General features: G+C 43.7%; 1 long non-coding RNA gene across 1 annotated transcript; it reads left to right on the forward strand.

Moving 5' to 3' along the window:
* The first annotated feature begins 4,038 nt into the window (after nt 1-4,038).
* On the forward strand, nt 4,039-4,758 carry LOC142726871 (uncharacterized). Its single transcript, XR_012877107.1, has 3 exons — nt 4,039-4,261; nt 4,347-4,452; nt 4,541-4,758. It is a non-coding gene; the product is annotated as an uncharacterized LOC142726871 (long non-coding RNA).
* The last annotated feature ends 16,498 nt before the right edge of the window (nt 4,759-21,256 follow it).

Below are 21,256 nucleotides of genomic sequence, written 5' to 3' on the forward strand. Positions count from 1 at the left end.
GATGCCTGCCGGGGTTCTTCCATACATGGATGTAAAAGCAACAAGCAATGGCTTTTGACAAGCCCTCCAAAAATGTACCCTTTTTATTGGCAGATGCCTGCCGGGGTTCTTCCATACATGGATGTAAAAGCAACAAGCAATGGCTTTTCACAAGCCCTCCAAAAATGTACCCTTTTTATTGGCAGATGCCTGCCGGGGTTCTTCCATACATGGATGTAAAAGCAACAAGCAATGGCTTTTGACAAGCCCTCCAAAAATGGACCCTTTTTATTGGCAGATGCCTGCCGGGGTTCTTCCATACATGGATGTAAAAGCAACAAGCAATGGCTTTTGACAAGCCCTCCAAAAATGTACCCTTTTTATTGGCAGATGCCTGCCGGGGTTCTTCCATACATGGATGTAAAAGCAACAAGCAATGGCTTTTCACAAGCCCTCCAAAAATGGACCCTTTTTATTGGCAGATGCCTGCCGGGGTTCTTCCATACATGGATGTAAAAGCAACAAGCAATGGCTTTTGACAAGCCCTCCAAAAATGGACCCTTTTTATTGGCAGATGCCTGCCGGGGTTCTTCCATACATGGATGTAAAAGCAACAAGCAATGGCTTTTCACAAGCCCTCCAAAAATGTACCCTTTTTATTGGCAGATGCCTGCCGGGGTTCTTCCATACATGGATGTAAAAGCAACAAGCAATGGCTTTTCACAAGCCCTCCAAAAATGTACCCTTTTTATTGGCAGATGCCTGCCGGGGTTCTTCCATACATGGATGTAAAAGCAACAAGCAATGGCTTTTCACAAGCCCTCCAAAAATGGACCCTTTTTATTGGCAGATGCCTGCCGGGGTTCTTCCATACATGGATGTAAAAGCAACAAGCAATGGCTTTTGACAAGCCCTCCAAAAATGTACCCTTTTTATTGGCAGATGCCTGCCGGGGTTCTTCCATACATGGATGTAAAAGCAACAAGCAATGGCTTTTCACAAGCCCTCCTAAAATGTACCCTTTTTATTGGCAGATGCCTGCCGGGGTTCTTCCATAAATGGATGTAAAAGCAACAAGCAATGGCTTTTCACAAGCCCTCCAAAAATGGACCCTTTTTATTGGCAGATGCCTGCCGGGGTTCTTCCATACATGGATGTAAAGGCAACAAGCAATGGCTTTTCACAAGCCCTCCAAAAATGGACCCTTTTTATTGGCAGATGCCTGCCGGGGTTCTTCCATACATGGATGTAAAAGCAACAAGCCAACAAGCAATGGCTATTCACAAGCCCTCCAAAAATGGACCCTTTTTATTGGCAGATGCCTGCCGGGGTTCTTCCATACATGGATGTAAAAGCACAAGCAATGGCTTTTGACAAGCCCTCCAAAAATGGACCCTTTTTATTGGCAGATGCCTGCCGGGGTTCTTCCATACATGGATGTAAAAGCAACAAGCAATGGCTTTTCACAAGACCTCCAAAAATGTACCCTTTTTATTGGCAGATGCCTGCCGGGGTTCTTCCATACATGGATGTAAAAGCAACAAGCAATGGCTTTTCACAAGCCCTCCAAAAATGTACCCTTTTTATTGGCAGATGCCTGCCGGGGTTCTTCCATACATGGATGTAAAAGCAACAAGCAATGGCTTTTCACAAGCCCTCCAAAAATGTACCCTTTTTATTGGCAGATGCCTGCCGGGGTTCTTCCATACATGGATGTAAAAGCAACAAGCAATGGCTTTTCACAAGCCCTCCAAAAATGTACCCTTTTTATTGGCAGATGCCTGCCGGGGTTCTTCCATACATGGATGTAAAAGCAACAAGCAATGGCTTTTCACAAGCCCTCCAGGCCTGCTTGTAGCAGACGGCACTGGAGGTGGATTGGTGGTAGAAGTGAGTAGCAGCACCAACAGCAGCACATTAAAAAAAGAGTGAACAGGACAGAATCCCGTAGGAGCACACTCACTCCATACCTCCCATAGACTATACAGGAGCACGCTCACTCCATACCTCCCATAGACTATACAGGAGCACGCTCACTCCATACCTCCCATAGACTATACAGGAGCACACTCACTCCATACCTCCCATAGACTATACAGGAGCACGCTCACTCCATACCGCCCATAGACTATACAGGAGCACGCTCACTCCATTCCTCCCATAGACTATACAGGAGCACGCTCACTACATACCTCCCATAGACTATACAGAGCACGCTCACTCCATACCTCCCATAGACCATACAGGAGCACACTCACTCCATACCTCCCATAGACTATACAGGAGCACGCTCCCTCCATACCTCCCATAGACTATACAGGAGCACACTCACTACATACCTCCCATAGACTATACAGAGCACGCTCACTCCATACCTCCCATAGACCATACAGGAGCACACTCACTCCATACCTCCCATAGACTATACAGAGCACGCTCACACCATACCTCCCATAGACTATACAGGGGTACGCTCTCTCTATACCTCCCATGGACTATACAGGAGCACGCTCACTCCATACCTCCCATAGACTATACAGGAGCACGCTCACTACATACCTCCCATAGACTATACAGGAGCACGCTCACTCCATACCTCCCCTAGATTATACAGGAGCACGCTCACTCCATACCTCCCCTAGATTATACAGGAGCACGCTCACTCCATACCTCCCATAGACTATAATAGAGAGTGAAGTGCAGCCAGCTATCTGGTTTTTAACTATCGTCTCTAATGTGTACAGTGGGGGATCAGACACCCCCATTTTCATGATTAGTGGTTATACCTGCAGTCAGGCTCCTCTAATCAAGCATTTGTGGTGTATACAATCAATATCCGCGATTAGTGTGTGATATGAAGCTGTATTGTGCCCCATGTTGTGCAGTATTGTGTGCTGTATATTGCGCCATATTATTGTTTAGAGGCCGCAGACAGGGCGACGCTCTGATACACTCTGCTGGTGGGTCCTTTTGGGCCCCTGCCGATACTGAAACTTCCAGTGATGTCCTCATCTAGGATTCAGACACGGTTCAGCACATCAGTAGTCTTCAGCTGTTGCAAAACTACAACTCCCAGGGCATGTTTTTGATATCTGACCCCATTCTGGTAAATTTGATGATGACACGTCTCATGACATAGCTGCGACCATGTGACACCTCTCCACTTGGCACCCATAACCCATGGTGGAGGGTGTTTCCCATGTGGCGATTACATTAGCTGTGAAAACATTGAGCGATTCTTCTCTGGGGTCATATATTACACCATTGGCCTTGGCATGAACGCAATTTTGGGTGAGAGTCCATGAACCCGTATGTAAATGCCTGTGTTGTATGTTTTATGGGTGTGATTCTACATATTAGAAAGTCTGTGGAATTGACCACATTGATTTGGGAATTCTTTGAGGTGATAGAAACCTCCCCAGAGGGTGTAGTGTGACCCTCCTGCCTGTATTCTTGTACCATATTACATTTTATATGGCCGCTCGCGTGTAACGGTTCACTGGGATACGCTTCTTGTGATGTCATCCAGAATGTGGGCAGATTCTATTTCTCTGCACTGTGAAAAACCTGAGCGTGATGTCATGAGGGGCGTGGCCTGTAATCTGGACGTGTTCCGTTTCCACATAATGGCCAACCGGTTATGACATCAGAAAGTTTATAAATTGGGGTCACACATTGACCACGGTGTCAGTTTCTCTTGCTGGCTCTCATCATGGAGGTGTCGCGTAAGAAGAGGATGTTGGTGAAGACGTTTCCCAAGATGAGTACTGTAGAGAAAATGGAGGTTGGCGGACGCCAGCTTCCGGATGATGTGGAGATGGTGGACGTGGAGGACAAAGATGAAAAAATGGAGGTTGGCGGACGCCAATTTCCTGATGATGTGGAGATGGAGGACGTGGAGGATGAGGGTGACAAAATGGAAATTGGCGGACGCCAATTTCCTGATGATGTGGAGATGGAGGACCTTTCGGGGGCTACGGTTATCATCAGGGCCTCAAACCCCCGGAAGAGAAAGCGGCCATCTTAATTCCATCTGTCGCTTGGGGCCCATTTACCATCAGGGCCCCAAACCCCGGGAGAGAAAGCGGCCATTTTAGTACCATCTGCCACTCGGGGCCCATTTACCATCAGGGCCCCAAACCCCCGGGAGAGAAAGCGGCCATCTTAATTCCATCTGTCGCTTGGGGCCCATTTACCATCAGGGCCCCGAAACTCCTGAGAGAGAAAGCGGCCATCTTAATTCCATCCTTTACTTAGGGCCCATTCACCATCTTTAGGTGAGGTAAGTGCCGTCCACTGATGATCTTCTCCTCTCTCATCTCTTCTACAGCCGCCTGGGCACTCAATTTATGATTTTTATTTTGCAGTTGTCACCCCAACATCGTGGCCTTTACCACCTAAACCATCTGAAATTCCCATGAAGACTCCTCCAGTGCTGAGAAGCAGTGACGAGCAGAACAGAAGCGAGATCCGGTAAGTCTGACGTCCTCTGCTCCGTCTTCATCTTCTGCTGGTGAAGGTTTTGTGAATGTTTTTTGCTTATTGGATTTTTCTTTTCTAGGATTCGACTATGAAAAATGTGAGAAACATGAAAAACGTCCCGGTCTCTTCTGATCCAGGACTGAGCTGTGTAAAGGTGGACTGACGGCCATATCCACGTGTGAAGACGGACCCTCCCCCTCTTCATCTCACCAATCACCGCTTGTTAAGGGGCCGGAGCCACAGAAGACATCGCAGCAACTCTACCACATTCTACAATAAATATATTTGTTTTACACATTTTTGTGCTTTCATTTTTATATAGGAGAATTTATCCAGGGAACCTTTCTTCTACGGGGAACATAAGGGTGTAGAAAAGTCATAGGTGTAATAATCTGCAGAATATATCACTATGTATCTGTCAGGAGGTAGAGAGGACAGAGCAATGTTCTGCAGATCTAGAGAGGTCAGTGGTGTAATAATCTGCAGAATGTATCACTATGTATCTGTCAGGAGGTAGAGAGCACAGAGCAATATTCTGCAGATCTAGAGAGGTCAGTGGTGTAATGATCTGCAGAATATATCACTGTATCTGTCAGGAGGTAGAGAGGACAGAGCAATGTTCTGCAGATCTAGAGAGATCAGTGGTGTAATAATCTGCAGAATATATCACTATGTATCTGTCAAGAGGTAGAGAGGAGAGAGCAATGTTCTGCAGATCTAGAGAGGTCAGTGGTGTAATGATCTGCAGAATATATCACTATGTATCTGTCAAGAGGTAGAGAGGACAGAGCAATGTTCTGCAGATCTCTATAGAGGTCCGAGGTGTAATAATCTGCAGAATATATCACTATGTATCTGTCATGAGGTAGAGAGGACAGAGCAATGTTCTGCAGATCTCTATAGAGGTCCGAGGTGTAATAATCTGCAGAATATATCACTATGTATCTGTCAGGAGGTAGAGAGGACAGAGCAATGTTCTGCAGATCTGGAGAGGTCAGTGGTGTAATGATCTGCAGAATATATCACTATGTATCTGTCAGGAGGTAGAGAGGACAGAGGAATGTTCTGCAGATCTGGAGAGGTCAGTGGTGTAATGATCTGCAGAATATATCACTATGTATCTGTCAGGAGGTAGAGAGGACAGAGCAATGTTCTGCAGATCTCTAGAGAGGTCAGTGGTGTAATAATCTGCAGAATATATCACTATGTATCTGTCAGGAGGTAGAGAGGACAGATCAATGTTCTGCAGATCTAGAGAGGTCAGTGGTGTAATGATCTGCAGAATATATCACTATGTATCTGTCACGAGGTAGAGAGGACAGAGCAATGTTCTGCAGATCTGGAGAGGTCAGTGGTGTAATGATCTGCAGAATATATCACTATGTATCTGTCAGGAGGTAGAGAGGACAGAGCAATGTTCTGCAGATCTGGAGAGGTCAGTAGTGTAATAATCTGCAGAATGTATCACTATGTATCTGTCACGAGGTAGAGAGGACAGAGCAATGTTCTGCAGATCTAGAGAGGTCAGTGGTGTAATGATCTGCAGAATATATCACTATGTATCTGTCATGAGGTAGAGAGGACAGAGCAATGTTCTGCAGATCTCTAGAGAGGTCAGTGGTGTAATGATCTGCAGAATATATCACTATGTATCTGACAGGAGGTAGAGAGGACAGAGCAATGTTCTGCAGATCTAGAGAGGTCAGTGGTGTAATGATCTGCAGAATATATCACTATGTATCTGTCACGAGGTAGAGAGGACAGAGCAATGTTCTTCAGATCTAGAGAGGTCAGTGGTGTAATAATCTGCAGAATGTATCACTATGTATCTGTCAGGCGGTAGAGAGGACAGAGCAATGTTCTGCAGATCTCTATAGAGGTCCGTGTTGTAATGATCTGCAGAATATATCACTATGTATCTGTCAGGCGGTAGAGAGGACAGAGCAATGTTCTGCAAATCTCTAGAGAGGTCAGTGGTGTAATAATCTGCAGAATGTATCACTATGTATCTGTCACGAGGTAGAGAGGACAGAGCAATGTTCTGCAGATCTAGAGAGGTCAGTGGTGTAATAATCTGCAGAATGTATCACTATGTATCTGTCAGGAGGTAGAGAGGACAGAGCAATGTTCTGCAGATCTAGAGAGGTCAGTGGTGTAATAATCTTCAGAATATATCACTATGTATCAGTCAGGAGGTAGAGAGGACAGAGCAATGTTCTGCAGATCTCTATAGAGGTCCGAGGTGTAATAATCTGCAGAATATATCACTATGTATCTGTCAGGAGGTAGAGAGGACAGAGCAATGTTCTGCAGATCTCTATAGAGGTCTGTGGTGTAATGATCTGCAGAATATATCACTATGTATCTGTCAGGCGGTAGAGAGGACAGAGCAATGATCTGCAGATCTGTATAGAGGTCCGTGGTGTAATAATCTGCAGAATATATCACTATGTATCTGTCAGGCGGTAGAGAGGACAGAGCAATGTGCAGATCTCTATAGAGGTCAGTGGTGTAATAATCTGCAGAATATATCACTATGTATCTGTCAGGCGGTAGAGAGGACAGAGCAATGTGCAGATCTCTATAGAGGTCAGTGGTGTAATAATCTGCAGAATATATCACTATGTATCTGTCAGGCGGTAGAGAGGACAGAGCAATGTTCTGCAGATCTAGAGAGGTCAGTGGTGTAATGATCTGCAGAATATATCACTATGTATCTGTCAGGAGGTAGAGAGGACAGAGCAATGTTCTGCAGATCTAGAGAGGTCAGTGGTGTAATAATCTGCAGAATGTATCACTATGTATCTGTCAGGAGGTAGAGAGCACAGAGCAATATTCTGCAGATCTAGAGAGGTCAGTGGTGTAATGATCTGCAGAATATATCACTGTATCTGTCAGGAGGTAGAGAGGACAGAGCAATGTTCTGCAGATCTAGAGAGGTCAGTGGTGTAATAATCTGCAGAATATATCACTATGTATCTGTCAAGAGGTAGAGAGGAGAGAGCAATGTTCTGCAGATCTAGAGAGGTCAGTGGTGTAATGATGTGCAGAATATATCACTATGTATCTGTCAAGAGGTAGAGAGGACAGAGCAATGTTCTGCAGATCTCTATAGAGGTCCGAGGTGTAATAATCTGCAGAATATATCACTATGTATCTGTCATGAGGTAGAGAGGACAGAGCAATGTTCTGCAGATCTCTATAGAGGTCCGAGGTGTAATAATCTGCAGAATATATCACTATGTATCTGTCAGGAGGTAGAGAGGACAGAGCAATGTTCTGCAGATCTGGAGAGGTCAGTGGTGTAATGATCTGCAGAATATATCACTATGTATCTGTCAGGAGGTAGAGAGGACAGAGGAATGTTCTGCAGATCTGGAGAGGTCAGTGGTGTAATGATCTGCAGAATATATCACTATGTATCTGTCAGGAGGTAGAGAGGACAGAGCAATGTTCTGCAGATCTCTAGAGAGGTCAGTGGTGTAATAATCTGCAGAATATATCACTATGTATCTGTCAGGAGGTAGAGAGGACAGAGCAATGTTCTGCAGATCTAGAGAGGTCAGTGGTGTAATGATCTGCAGAATATATCACTATGTATCTGTCACGAGGTAGAGAGGACAGAGCAATGTTCTGCAGATCTGGAGAGGTCAGTGGTGTAATGATCTGCAGAATATATCACTATGTATCTGTCAGGAGGTAGAGAGGACAGAGCAATGTTCTGCAGATCTGGAGAGGTCAGTAGTGTAATAATCTGCAGAATGTATCACTATGTATCTGTCACGAGGTAGAGAGGACAGAGCAATGTTCTGCAGATCTAGAGAGGTCAGTGGTGTAATGATCTGCAGAATATATCACTATGTATCTGTCATGAGGTAGAGAGGACAGAGCAATGTTCTGCAGATCTCTAGAGAGGTCAGTGGTGTAATGATCTGCAGAATATATCACTATGTATCTGACAGGAGGTAGAGAGGACAGAGCAATGTTCTGCAGATCTAGAGAGGTCAGTGGTGTAATGATCTGCAGAATATATCACTATGTATCTGTCACGAGGTAGAGAGGACAGAGCAATGTTCTTCAGATCTAGAGAGGTCAGTGGTGTAATAATCTGCAGAATGTATCACTATGTATCTGTCAGGAGGTACAGAGGACAGAGCAATGTTCTGCAGATCTAGAGAGGTCAGTGGTGTAATAATCTGCAGAATATATCACTATGTATCTGTCAGGAGGTAGAGAGGACAGAGCAATGTTCTGCAGATCTCTAGAGTGGTCAGTGGTGTAATAATCTGCAGAATATATCACTATGTATCTGTCACGAGGTAGAGAGGACAGAGCAATGTTCTGCAGATCTCTAGAGAGGTCAGTGGTGTAATGATCTGCAGAATATATCACTATATATCTGTCACGAGGTAGAGAGGACAGAGCAATGTTCTGCAGATCTCTATAGAGGTCAGTGGTGTAATGATCTGCAGAATATATCACTATGTATCTGTCACGAGGTAGAGAGGACAGAGCAATGTTCTGCAGATCTAGAGAGGTCAGTGGTGTAATAATCTGCAGAATGTATCACTATGTATCTGTCACGAGGTAGAGAGGACAGAGCAATGTTCTGCAGATCTAGAGAGGTCAGTGGTGTAATAATCTGCAGAATATATCACTATGTATCTGTCAGGAGGTAGAGAGGACAGAGCAATGTTCTGCAGATCTCTATAGAGGTCCGTGGTGTAATGATCTGCAGAATATATCACTATGTATCTGTCAGGAGGTAGAGAGGACAGAGCAATGTTCTGCAGATCTCTAGAGAGGTCAGTGGTGTAATAATCTGCAGAATATATCACTATGTATCTGTCAGGAGGTAGAGAGGACAGAGCAATGTTCTGCAGATCTAGAGAGGTCAGTGGTGTAATAATCTGCAGAATATATCACTATGTATCTGTCAGGAGGTAGAGAGGACAGAGCAATGTTCTGCAGATCTCTAGAGAGGTCAGTGGTGTAATGATCTGCAGAATGTATCACTATGTATCTGTCACGAGGTAGAGAGGACAGAGCAATGTTCTGCAGATCTAGAGACGTCAGTGGTGTAATAATCTGCAGAATATATCACTGTATCTGTCACGAGGTAGAGAGGACAGAGCAATGATCTGCAGATCTAGAGAGGTCAGTGGTGTAATGATCTGCAGAATGTATCACTATGTATCTGTCAGGCGGTAGAGAGGACAGAGCAATGTTCTGCAGATCTCTATAGAGGTCCGTGTTGTAATGATCAGCAGAATATATCACTATGTATCTGTCAGGCGGTAGAGAGGACAGAGCAATGTTCTGCAGATCTCTAGAGAGGTCAGTGGTGTAATAATCTGCAGAATGTATCACTATGTATCTGTCACGAGGTAGAGAGGACAGAGCAATGTTCTGCAGATCTAGAGAGGTCAGTGGTGTAATAATCTGCAGAATGTATCACTATGTATCTGTCAGGAGGTAGAGAGGACAGAGCAATGTTCTGCAGATCTAGAGAGGTCAGTGGTGTAATAATCTTCAGAATATATCACTATGTATCTGTCAGGAGGTAGAGAGGACAGAGCAATGTTCTGCAGATCTCTATAGAGGTCCGAGGTGTAATAATCTGCAGAATATATCACTATGTATCTGTCAGGAGGTAGAGAGGACAGAGCAATGTTCTGCAGATCTCTATAGAGGTCTGTGGTGTAATGATCTGCAGAATATATCACTATGTATCTGTCAGGCGGTAGAGAGGACAGAGCAATGATCTGCAGATCTGTATAGAGGTCCGTGGTGTAATAATCTGCAGAATATATCACTATGTATCTGTCAGGCGGTAGAGAGGACAGAGCAATGTGCAGATCTCTATAGAGGTCAGTGGTGTAATAATCTGCAGAATATATCACTATGTATCTGTCAGGCGGTAGAGAGGACAGAGCAATGTGCAGATCTCTATAGAGGTCAGTGGTGTAATAATCTGCAGAATATATCACTATGTATCTGTCAGGCAGTAGAGAGGACAGAGCAATGTTCTGCAGATCTAGAGAGGTCAGTGGTGTAATGATCTGCAGAATATATCACTATGTATCTGTCAGGAGGTAGAGAGGACAGAGCAATGTTCTGCAGATCTAGAGAGGTCAGTGGTGTAATAATCTGCAGAATGTATCACTATGTATCTGTCAGGAGGTAGAGAGCACAGAGCAATATTCTGCTGATCTAGAGAGGTCAGTGGTGTAATGATCTGCATAATATATCACTGTATCTGTCAGGAGGTAGAGAGGACAGAGCAATGTTCTGCAGATCTAGAGAGGTCAGTGGTGTAATAATCTGCAGAATATATCACTATGTATCTGTCAAGAGGTAGAGAGGAGAGAGCAATGTTCTGCAGATCTAGAGAGGTCAGTGGTGTAATGATCTGCAGAATATATCACTATGTATCTGTCAAGAGGTAGAGAGGACAGAGCAATGTTCTGCAGATCTCTATAGAGGTCCGAGGTGTAATAATCTGCAGAATATATCACTATGTATCTGTCATGAGGTAGAGAGGACAGAGCAATGTTCTGCAGATCTCTATAGAGGTCCGAGGTGTAATAATCTGCAGAATATATCACTATGTATCTGTCAGGAGGTAGAGAGGACAGAGCAATGTTCTGCAGATCTGGAGAGGTCAGTGGTGTAATGATCTGCAGAATATATCACTATGTATCTGTCAGGAGGTAGAGAGGACAGAGGAATGTTCTGCAGATCTGGAGAGGTCAGTGGTGTAATGATCTGCAGAATATATCACTATGTATCTGTCAGGAGGTAGAGAGGACAGAGCAATGTTCTGCAGATCTCTAGAGAGGTCAGTGGTGTAATAATCTGCAGAATATATCACTATGTATCTGTCAGGAGGTAGAGAGGACAGAGCAATGTTCTGCAGATCTAGAGAGGTCAGTGGTGTAATGATCTGCAGAATATATCACTATGTATCTGTCACGAGGTAGAGAGGACAGAGCAATGTTCTGCAGATCTGGAGAGGTCAGTGGTGTAATGATCTGCAGAATATATCACTATGTATCTGTCAGGAGGTAGAGAGGACAGAGCAATGTTCTTCAGATCTGGAGAGGTCAGTAGTGTAATAATCTGCAGAATGTATCACTATGTATCTGTCACGAGGTAGAGAGGACAGAGCAATGTTCTGCAGATCTAGAGAGGTCAGTGGTGTAATGATCTGCAGAATATATCACTATGTATCTGTCATGAGGTAGAGAGGACAGAGCAATGTTCTGCAGATCTCTAGAGAGGTCAGTGGTGTAATGATCTGCAGAATATATCACTATGTATCTGACAGGAGGTAGAGAGGACAGAGCAATGTTCTGCAGATCTAGAGAGGTCAGTGGTGTAATGATCTGCAGAATATATCACTATGTATCTGTCACGAGGTAGAGAGGACAGAGCAATGTTCTTCAGATCTAGAGAGGTCAGTGGTGTAATAATCTGCAGAATGTATCACTATGTATCTGTCAGGAGGTAGAGAGGACAGAGCAATGTTCTGCAGATCTAGAGAGGTCAGTGGTGTAATAATCTGCAGAATATATCACTATGTATCTGTCAGGAGGTAGAGAGGACAGAGCAATGTTCTGCAGATCTCTAGAGAGGTCAGTGGTGTAATAATCTGCAGAATATATCACTATGTATCTGTCACGAGGTAGAGAGGACAGAGCAATGTTCTGCAGATCTCTAGAGAGGTCAGTGGTGTAATGATCTGCAGAATATATCACTATATATCTGTCACGAGGTAGAGAGGACAGAGCAATGTTCTGCAGATCTCTATAGAGGTCAGTGGTGTAATGATCTGCAGAATATATCACTATGTATCTGTCACGAGGTAGAGAGGACAGAGCAATGTTCTGCAGATCTAGAGAGGTCAGTGGTGTAATAATCTGCAGAATGTATCACTATGTATCTGTCACGAGGTAGAGAGGACAGAGCAATGTTCTGCAGATCTAGAGAGGTCAGTGGTGTAATAATCTGCAGAATATATCACTATGTATCTGTCAGGAGGTAGAGAGGACAGAGCAATGTTCTGCAGATCTCTATAGAGGTCAGTGGTGTAATGATCTGCAGAATATATCACTATGTATCTGTCACGAGGTAGAGAGGACAGAGCAATGTTCTGCAGATCTAGAGAGGTCAGTGGTGTAATAATCTGCAGAATGTATCACTATGTATCTGTCACGAGGTAGAGAGGACAGAGCAATGTTCTGCAGATCTAGAGAGGTCAGTGGTGTAATAATCTGCAGAATATATCACTATGTATCTGTCACGAGGTAGAGAGGACAGAGCAATGTTCTGCAGATCTAGAGAGGTCAGTGGTGTAATAATCTGCAGAATATATCACTGTATCTGTCAGGAGGTAGAGAGGACAGAGCAATGTTCTGCAGATCTAGAGAGGTCAGTGGTGTAATGATCTGCAGAATATATCACTGTATCTGTCAAGCGGTAGAGAGGACAGAGCAATGTTCTGCAGATCTCTATAGAGGTCCGTGTTGTAATGATCTGCAGAATATATCACTATGTATCTGTCACGAGGTAGAGAGGACAGAGCAATGTGCAGATCTCTATAGAGGTCCGTGGTGTAATAATCTGCAGAATATATCACTGTATCTGTCAGGAGGTAGAGGACAGAGCAATGTTCTGCAGATCTAGAGAGGTCAGTGGTGTAATAATCTGCAGAATATATCACTATGTATCTGTCAGGAGGTAGAGAGGACAGAGCAATGATCTGCAGATCTAGAGACGTCAGTGGTGTAATAATCTGCAGAATATATCACTATGTATCTGTCAGGAGGTAGAGAGGACAGAGCAATGATCTGCAGATCTCTATAGAGGTCAGTGGTGTAATGATCTGCAGAATATATCACTATGTATCTGTCAGGAGGTAGAGAGGACAGAGCAATGTTCTGCAGATCTAGAGAGGTCAGTGGTGTAATGATCTGCAGAATATATCACTATGTATCTGTCAGGAGGTAGAGAGGACAGAGCAATGTTCTGCAGATCTAGAGACGTCAGTGGTGTAATAATCTGCAGAATATATCACTATGTATCTGTCAGGAGGTAGAGAGGACAGAGCAATGATCTGCAGATCTCTATAGAGGTCAGTGGTGTAATGATCTGCAGAATATATCACTATGTATCTGTCAGGAGGTAGAGAGGACAGAGCAATGTTCTGCAGATCTAGAGAGGTCAGTGGTGTAATGATCTGCAGAATATATCACTATGTATCTGTCAGGAGGTAGAGAGGACAGAGCAATGTTCTGCAGATCTAGAGAGGTCAGTGGTGTAATAATCTGCAGAATATATCACTATGTATCTGTCAGGAGGTAGAGAGGACAGAGCAATGTTCTGCAGATCTCTAGAGAGGTCAGTGGTGTAATGATCTGCAGAATGTATCACTATGTATCTGTCACGAGGTAGAGAGGACAGAGCAATGTTCTGCAGATCTAGAGACGTCAGTGGTGTAATAATCTGCAGAATATATCACTGTATCTGTCACGAGGTAGAGAGGACAGAGCAATGATCTGCAGATCTAGAGAGGTCAGTGGTGTAATGATCTGCAGAATGTATCACTATGTATCTGTCAGGCGGTAGAGAGGACAGAGCAATGTTCTGCAGATCTCTATAGAGGTCCGTGTTGTAATGATCTGCAGAATATATCACTATGTATCTGTCAGGCGGTAGAGAGGACAGAGCAATGTTCTGCAGATCTCTAGAGAGGTCAGTGGTGTAATAATCTGCAGAATGTATCACTATGTATCTGTCACGAGGTAGAGAGGACAGAGCAATGTTCTGCAGATCTAGAGAGGTCAGTGGTGTAATAATCTGCAGAATGTATCACTATGTATCTGTCAGGAGGTAGAGAGGACAGAGCAATGTTCTGCAGATCTAGAGAGGTCAGTGGTGTAATAATCTTCAGAATATATCACTATGTATCTGTCAGGAGGTAGAGAGGACAGAGCAATGTTCTGCAGATCTCTATAGAGGTCCGAGGTGTAATAATCTGCAGAATATATCACTATGTATCTGTCAGGAGGTAGAGAGGACAGAGCAATGTTCGGCAGATCTCTATAGAGGTCTGTGGTGTAATGATCTGCAGAATATATCACTATGTATCTGTCAGGCGGTAGAGAGGACAGAGCAATGATCTGCAGATCTGTATAGAGGTCCGTGGTGTAATAATCTGCAGAATATATCACTATGTATCTGTCAGGCGGTAGAGAGGACAGAGCAATGTGCAGATCTCTATAGAGGTCAGTGGTGTAATAATCTGCAGAATATATCACTATGTATCTGTCAGGCGGTAGAGAGGACAGAGCAATGTGCAGATCTCTATAGAGGTCAGTGGTGTAATAATCTGCAGAATATATCACTATGTATCTGTCAGGCGGTAGAGAGGACAGAGCAATGTTCTGCAGATCTAGAGAGGTCAGTGGTGTAATAATCTGCAGAATATATCACTGTATCTGTCAGGAGGTAGAGAGGACAGAGCAATGTTCTGCAGATCTAGAGAGGTCAGTGGTGTAATAATCTGCAGAATGTATCACTATGTATCTGTCAGGAGGTAGAGAGGACAGAGCAATGTTCTGCAGATCTAGAGAGGTCAGTGGTGTAATAATCTGCAGAATATATCACTATGTATCTGTCAGGAGGTAGAGAGGACAGAGCAATGTTCTGCAGATCTCTAGAGAGGTCAGTGGTGTAATAATCTGCAGAATATATCACTATGTATCTGTCACGAGGTAGAGAGGACAGAGCAATGTTCTGCAGATCTCTAGAGAGGTCAGTGGTGTAATGATCTGCAGAATATATCACTATATATCTGTCACGAGGTAGAGAGGACAGAGCAATGTTCTGCAGATCTCTATAGAGGTCAGTGGTGTAATGATCTGCAGAATATATCACTATGTATCTGTCACGAGGTAGAGAGGACAGAGCAATGTTCTGCAGATCTAGAGAGGTCAGTGGTGTAATAATCTGCAGAATGTATCACTATGTATCTGTCACGAGGTAGAGAGGACAGAGCAATGTTCTGCAGATCTAGAGAGGTCAGTGGTGTAATAATCTGCAGAATATATCACTATGTATCTGTCAGGAGGTAGAGAGGACAGAGCAATGTTCTGCAGATCTCTATAGAGGTCCGTGGTGTAATGATCTGCAGAATATATCACTATGTATCTGTCAGGCGGTAGAGAGGACAGAGCAATGTTCTGCAGATCTAGAGAGGTCAGTGGTGTAATAATCTGCAGAATATATCACTATGTATCTGTCACGAGGTAGAGAGGACAGAGCAATGTTCTGCAGATCTAGAGAGGTCAGTGGTGTAATAATCTGCAGAATATATCACTGTATCTGTCAGGAGGTAGAGAGGACAGAGCAATGTTCTGCAGATCTAGAGAGGTCAGTGGTGTAATGATCTGCAGAATATATCACTGTATCTGTCAAGCGGTAGAGAGGACAGAGCAATGTTCTGCAGATCTCTATAGAGGTCCGTGTTGTAATGATCTGCAGAATATATCACTATGTATCTGTCACGAGGTAGAGAGGACAGAGCAATGTGCAGATCTCTATAGAGGTCCGTGGTGTAATAATCTGCAGAATATATCACTGTATCTGTCAGGAGGTAGAGGACAGAGCAATGTTCTGCAGATCTAGAGAGGTCAGTGGTGTAATAATCTGCAGAATATATCACTATGTATCTGTCAGGAGGTAGAGAGGACAGAGCAATGATCTGCAGATCTAGAGACGTCAGTGGTGTAATAATCTGCAGAATATATCACTATGTATCTGTCAGGAGGTAGAGAGGACAGAGCAATGATCTGCAGATCTCTATAGAGGTCAGTGGTGTAATGATCTGCAGAATATATCACTATGTATCTGTCAGGAGGTAGAGAGGACAGAGCAATGTTCTGCAGATCTAGAGAGGTCAGTGGTGTAATGATCTGCAGAATATATCACTATGTATCTGTCAGGAGGTAGAGAGGACAGAGCAATGTTCTGCAGATCTAGAGACGTCAGTGGTGTAATAATCTGCAGAATATATCACTATGTATCTGTCAGGAGGTAGAGAGGACAGAGCAATGATCTGTAGATCTCTATAGAGGTCAGTGGTGTAATGATCTGCAGAATATATCACTATGTATCTGTCAGGAGGTAGAGAGGACAGAGCAATGTTCTGCAGATCTAGAGAGGTCAGTGGTGTAATGATCTGCAGAATATATCACTATGTATCTGTCAGGAGGTAGAGAGGACAGAGCAATGTTCTGCAGATCTAGAGAGGTCAGTGGTGTAATAATCTGCAGAATATATCACTATGTATCTGTCAGGAGGTAGAGAGGACAGAGCAATGTTCTGCAGATCTCTAGAGAGGTCAGTGGTGTAATGATCTGCAGAATGTATCACTATGTATCTGTCACGAGGTAGAGAGGACAGAGCAATGTTCTGCAGATCTAGAGACGTCAGTGGTGTAATAATCTGCAGAATATATCACTGTATCTGTCAGGAGGTAGAGAGGACAGAGCAATGTTCTGCAGATCTAGAGAGGTCAGTGGTGTAATGATCTGCAGAATATATCACTGTATCTGTCAAGCGGTAGAGAGGACAGAGCAATGTTCTGCAGATCTCTATAGAGGTCCGTGTTGTAATGATCTGCAGAATATATCACTATGTATCTGTCACGAGGTAGAGAGGACAGAGCAATGTGCAGATCTCTATAGAGGTCCGTGGTGTAATAATCTGCAGAATATATCACTGTATCTGTCAGGAGGTAGAGGACAGAGCAATGTTCTGCAGATCTAGAGAGGTCAGTGGTGTAATAATCTGCAGAATATATCACTATGTATCTGTCAGGAGGTAGAGAGGACAGAGCAATGATCTGCAGATCTAGAGACGTCAGTGGTGTAATAATCTGCAGAATATATCACTATGTATCTGTCAGGAGGTAGAGAGGACAGAGCAATGATCTGCAGATCTCTATAGAGGTCAGTGGTGTAATGATCTGCAGAATATATCACTATGTATCTGTCAGGAGGTAGAGAGGACAGAGCAATGTTCTGCAGATCTAGAGAGGTCAGTGGTGTAATGATCTGCAGAATATATCACTATGTATCTGTCAGGAGGTAGAGAGGACAGAGCAATGTTCTGCAGATCTAGAGACGTCAGTGGTGTAATAATCTGCAGAATATATCACTATGTATCTGTCAGGAGGTAGAGAGGACAGAGCAATGATCTGTAGATCTCTATAGAGGTCAGTGGTGTAATGATCTGCAGAATATATCACTATGTATCTGTCAGGAGGTAGAGAGGACAGAGCAATGTTCTGCAGATCTAGAGAGGTCAGTGGTGTAATGATCTGCAGAATATATCACTATGTATCTGTCAGGAGGTAGAGAGGACAGAGCAATGTTCTGCAGATCTAGAGAGGTCAGTGGTGTAATAATCTGCAGAATATATCACTATGTATCTGTCAGGAGGTAGAGAGGACAGAGCAATGTTCTGCAGATCTCTAGAGAGGTCAGTGGTGTAATGATCTGCAGAATGTATCACTATGTATCTGTCACGAGGTAGAGAGGACAGAGCAATGTTCTGCAGATCTAGAGACGTCAGTGGTGTAATAATCTGCAGAATATATCACTGTATCTGTCACGAGGTAGAGAGGACAGAGCAATGATCTGCAGATCTAGAGAGGTCAGTGGTGTAATGATCTGCAGAATGTATCACTATGTATCTGTCAGGTGGTAGAGAGGACAGAGCAATGTTCTGCAGATCTCTATAGAGGTCCGTGTTGTAATGATCTGCAGAATATATCACTATGTATCTGTCAGGCGGTAGAGAGGACAGAGCAATGTTCTGCAGATCTCTAGAGAGGTCAGTGGTGTAATAATCTGCAGAATGTATCACTATGTATCTGTCACGAGGTAGAGAGGACAGAGCAATGTTCTGCAGATCTAGAGAGGTCAGTGGTGTAATAATCTGCAGAATGTATCACTATGTATCTGTCAGGAGGTAGAGAGGACAGAGCAATGTTCTGCAGATCTAGAGAGGTCAGTGGTGTAATAATCTTCAGAATATATCACTATGTATCTGTCAGGAGGTAGAGAGGACAGAGCAATGTTCTGCAGATCTCTATAGAGGTCCGAGGTGTAATAATCTGCAGAATATATCACTATGTATCTGTCAGGAGGTAGAGAGGACAGAGCAATGTTCTGCAGATCTCTATAGAGGTCTGTGGTGTAATGATCTGCAGAATATATCACTATGTATCTGTCAGGCGGTAGAGAGGACAGAGCAATGATCTGCAGATCTGTATAGAGGTCCGTGGTGTAATAATCTGCAGAATATATCACTATGTATCTGTCAGGCGGTAGAGAGGACAGAGCAATGTGCAGATCTCTATAGAGGTCAGTGGTGTAATAATCTGCAGAATATATCACTATGTATCTGTCAGGCGGTAGAGAGGACAGAGCAATGTGCAGATCTCTATAGAGGTCAGTGGTGTAATAATCTGCAGAATATATCACTATGTATCTGTCAGGCGGTAGAGAGGACAGAGCAATGTTCTGCAGATCTAGAGAGGTCAGTGGTGTAATGATCTGCAGAATATATCACTATGTATCTGTCAGGAGGTAGAGAGGACAGAGCAATGTTCTGCAGATCTAGAGAGGTCAGTGGTGTAATAATCTGCAGAATGTATCACTATGTATCTGTCAGGAGGTAGAGAGCACAGAGCAATATTCTGCAGATCTAGAGAGGTCAGTGGTGTAATGATCTGCAGAATATATCACTGTATCTGTCAGGAGGTAGAGAGGACAGAGCAATGTTCTGCAGATCTAGAGAGGTCAGTGGTGTAATAATCTGCAGAATATATCACTATGTATCTGTCAAGAGGTAGAGAGGAGAGAGCAATGTTCTGCAGATCTAGAGAGGTCAGTGGTGTAATGATCTGCAGAATATATCACTATGTATCTGTCAAGAGGTAGAGTGGACAGAGCAATGTTCTGCAGATCTCTATAGAGGTCCGAGGTGTAATAATCTGCAGAATATATCACTATGTATCTGTCATGAGGTAGAGAGGACAGAGCAATGTTCTGCAGATCTCTATAGAGGTCCGAGGTGTAATAATCTGCAGAATATATCACTATGTATCTGTCAGGAGGTAGAGAGGACAGAGCAATGTTCTGCAGATCTGGAGAGGTCAGTGGTGTAATCATCTGCAGAATATATCACTATGTATCTGTCAGGAGGTAGAGAGGACAGAGGAATGTTCTGCAGATCTGGAGAGGTCAGTGGTGTAATGATCTGCAGAATATATCACTATGTATCTGTCAGGAGGTAGAGAGGACAGAGCAATGTTCTGCAGATCTCTAGAGAGGTCAGTGGTGTAATAATCTGCAGAATATATCACTATGTATCTGTCAGGAGGTAGAGAGGACAGAGCAATGTTCTGCAGATCTAGAGAGGTCAGTGGTGTAATGATCTGCAGAATATATCACTATGTATCTGTCACGAGGTAGAGAGGACAGAGCAATGTTCTGCAGATCTGGAGAGGTCAGTGGTGTAATGATCTGCAGAATATATCACTATGTATCTGTCAGGAGGTAGAGAGGACAGAGCAATGTTCTGCAGATCTGGAGAGGTCAGTAGTGTAATAATCTGCAGAATGTATCACTATGTATCTGTCACGAGGTAGAGAGGACAGAGCAATGTTCTGCAGATCTAGAGAGGTCAGTGGTGTAATGATCTGCAGAATATATCACTATGTATCTGTCATGAGGTAGAGAGGACAGAGCAATGTTCTGCAGATCTCTAGAGAGGTCAGTGGTGTAATGATCTGCAGAATATATCACTATGTATCTGACAGGAGGTAGAGAGGACAGAGCAATGTTCTGCAGATCTAGAGAGGTCAGTGGTGTAATGATCTGCATAATATATCACTATGTATCTGTCACGAGGTAGAGAGGACAGAGCAATGTTCTTCAGATCTAGAGAGGTCAGTGGTGTAATAATCTGCAGAATGTATCACTATGTATCTGTCAGGAGGTAGAGAGGACAGAGCAATGTTCTGCAGATCTAGAGAGGTCAGTGGTGTAATAATCTGCAGAATATATCACTATGTATCTGTCAGGAGGTAGAGAGGACAGAGCAATGATCTGTAGATCTCTATAGAGGTCAGTGGTGTAATGATCTGCAGAATATATCACTATGTATCTGTCAGGAGGTAGAGAGGACAGAGCAATGTTCTGCAGATCTAGAGAGGTCAGTGGTGTAATGATCTGCAGAATATATCACTATGTATCTGTCAGGAGGTAGAGAGGACAGAGCAATGTTCTGCAGATCTAGAGAGGTCAGTGGTGTAATAATCTGCAGAATATATCACTATGTATCTGTCAGGAGGTAGAGAGGACAGAGCAATGTTCTGCAGATCTCTAGAGAGGTCAGTGGTGTAATGATCTGCAGAATGTATCACTATGTATCTGTCACGAGGTAGAGAGGACAGAGCAATGTTCTGCAGATCTAGAGACGTCAGTGGTGTAATAATCTGCAGAATATATCACTGTATCTGTCACGAGGTAGAGAGGACAGAGCAATGATCTGCAGATCTAGAGAGGTCAGTGGTGTAATGATCTGCAGAATGTATCACTATGTATCTGTCAGGTGGTAGAGAGGACAGAGCAATGTTCTGCAGATCTCTATAGAGGTCCGTGTTGTAATGATCTGCAGAATATATCACTATGTATCTGTCAGGCGGTAGAGAGGACAG

The sequence above is a fragment of the Rhinoderma darwinii genome, unplaced genomic scaffold (genome assembly GCF_050947455.1).
Source record: "Rhinoderma darwinii isolate aRhiDar2 unplaced genomic scaffold, aRhiDar2.hap1 Scaffold_640, whole genome shotgun sequence".
Lineage (NCBI taxonomy): Eukaryota > Metazoa > Chordata > Amphibia > Anura > Rhinodermatidae > Rhinoderma > Rhinoderma darwinii.